Below are 2641 nucleotides of genomic sequence, written 5' to 3'. Positions count from 1 at the left end.
CTTGAAAATATTGGTTTTAGGAGATGTTCACAATAAACTTGATTTAGAAATTTCTTGTCCACGGCTTGAGAATTTATACATTTGGGGCTCAGTAAGATAGCTAATTATACACATAGCACAACCATACACATACATAGAGTTCTTTGTACAAACATTTAATAATGATTAGCTGACCTTTTTGTAGCAGCCCTTTTATTAAGAGCCCCAATGAGCTTTTGACAAACCTTATATTGTGGCTAATTTAAAAATTGGGGCCAATTAAATGTTAGGGCTTAATGTTATTAAAGCCCAATATGCAATTAAGTTATTTTCAATCTTCGCATTCCCATCTTGAGTGTCTCCGCAAAACGACTTAGGAGTAGAAAAGCAGATTTGAAATGGAGAAGGATAATCTAGCCAATTACACCTATATGGGAAGGCGTTTTGGTGATGTCAGTGTTAATGATACTTCCTCTGCTTTCAGCGATTGTAACAGCGATAGATCCGGTGAGTTTCCAACGGCATCGAATGAGAGCCGCCGGTTACTAATGGCCTGTGCATCGGAGAATTCAGATGATTTTATTCGCCAGCTTGTTTTGGATCTCGATTATTGCAGGAAATCAGGCTCCTCGCCAAGAATAAGCCAGAGAATCGCCTCAAAATTGCTAAATCCGGGGCGATTAAGCCTCTGGTTTCATTAGTTTCATCATCGGATCTTCAGCTTCAAGAGTATGGTGTGACGGCGATTTTGAATCTCTCTCTCTGTGATGAGAACAAGGAACTAATCGCTTTTTCTGGAGCCATTAAGCCACTGGTGTCCTACTTGTAACGGAACGGGACGGTCCCCTGTTTATGTTCCCGTTGGTCGGACGGAGATGTTGGATGCCGGAATTGCGCTGGCTCTGACCGTATGGCGTGTAGTAGTTGTGGTGGAACGGGTAAGGGTCGACCTCTTCCGGTTCGGATATCTGCACAGAGGCCGTCGCCTCCGTCGTAAGTGGTTAGAAAAGTCGAATCTGTCCCTTCTCTATTTTTCTATATTAATTTATGTGATATGTATATTCTTTTTGTCTGAATTACGGAATTGAAGTGTATAATATATTTGAATTGATGAAAGTAGAAGAATGAGATGGGAAATTTTATAGATTGTATAATTTGCTACTGAAATTTTTATATAATTCTCTAAAATTTTACTAGATTGTATAGGTTTATGTTAGTTGATTTTGCCTTAGGATTTCAGTCTTAATGTTTAATGTTTGTAACAGCTTCAAGCTTCAGGTTCTGTTAACATGAAATTAAAATGCTTGAGTTACTGATCATATGATTTTTTTCTTCTTAATTTCTGCAGAAAACCATGCAATTGAGGAATGAACATGATGTTCAGATGAAAGCTTTGAGGACTGAGCATGAAGATGAGTGCAAGAGGCTACAAGAGGAATTGAATCTTCAGAAAACCAAGGTATGAAGTTCTGTCAACTGGTACAATTTAAAAAACTGAGTCCTGGATTTAGTTTTACTATGCTACATTACAGGAAGACAGGCAGAGGGCTCTGTTGCAATTGCAGTGGAAAGTGATGAGTGATAAGCCAAGGAATGACCAAGAAGTGACTTCGAAAGAGGTTGGCATGCTTATCTCATACATTTCCATTTCCTTCCTTCCCTCCTCCTCACACATTCAATTCAAGAGTTTGACATTCTTTGTTCTTTGAAAATACAACTTATGATCTATGTTTTTGTGAAATATGTGATTAGTGAAGAGAGCATATTTGAAGGCTTGCGTTTCTTTCTCTCATTCACAGCATTCATAACATTGTCTCCCCATATTTGTTTTTGTATGTTTTTCTCTATCAAATGCGCATTTTGCTTCAAGTATTCAACTTAGGATGTTGTTTTCAATTGATATGCTATCTATACTTGATATGTGTATTGCTTGTATCTATACGTGATAAGTGTAATTGCTTGTGATTTTCTTTTGTGTGCTTGTAGGACTTGCAATCATAGACCAATGGCTGGAGTTAGAATTATATCTATAATACATCAAGTGCATTTTGCTTCAAGTATTCAAAAGGAAGCACAATATTGGCTGCTAGAGGTTGTTATGTTGCAGCATTGGCACTCAGACGCAATGCCATTAGTGTCGAGGTTTCCAATGAGGACAGATGGGGCATCGACAACTTAGAAACAAGAGGGAATCCCGTGTTATGTTTTTATTTTGATATTGAAATGACATTAGTGTTGCAATATCGAGGTTGTGATATTGAAATGAGATACTCCATTAAATTTAGTTTCTTTTTTTTTTTAATTTTAGAATCATGTAGTGAATTATGTATTGAATTTAATAATATATCGAAAGTTGATTTTTTTTATATTATATGTTCTTTTGAATTTATTTGCACATTTAAATTTGATTAATTAATAAATAATTATTGTAGGTAGGAAATTGGAATATAAAAAGTAATATATATACTAAATAATGCATAAATTATGTAGGGGCGTTTATGTAGCGGCGGTTTTAACCGCCCCTAGACTTAAAAGAGAGATTTTAAAATTAGATATAGGGGCGGTTTAAACCGACTCTACAAATTCGTCGCTAATTTTTACTCTACCCCGTCGATGATGATTTTCGTCGCTAATTCGTAGCTCCGGTCCCTTTTGGAGGCAG

At 36.5% G+C, this 2641-nt stretch overlaps 1 long non-coding RNA gene across 2 annotated transcripts; it reads left to right on the top strand.

Annotated features, from left to right (window-relative positions):
- The first annotated feature begins 313 nt into the window (after positions 1-313).
- Positions 314-2344, top strand: LOC136202041 (uncharacterized). 2 transcript variants are annotated; one of them, XR_010674271.1, is made up of 4 exons: positions 314-979; positions 1328-1438; positions 1512-1598; positions 1966-2344. It is a non-coding gene; the product is annotated as an uncharacterized lncRNA (long non-coding RNA). The 2 variants fall into 2 exon arrangements; XR_010674270.1 differs by having other exon boundaries at positions 315-972.
- Positions 2345-2641: the final 297 nt, after the last annotated feature.

Source organism: Euphorbia lathyris, chromosome 8 (assembly GCF_963576675.1).
Source record: "Euphorbia lathyris chromosome 8, ddEupLath1.1, whole genome shotgun sequence".
Classification (NCBI taxonomy): Eukaryota; Viridiplantae; Streptophyta; class Magnoliopsida; order Malpighiales; family Euphorbiaceae; genus Euphorbia; species Euphorbia lathyris.
The sequence above is the reverse complement of the archived record's forward strand: the minus strand, read 5'-3'. Positions and strand labels throughout refer to the sequence as shown.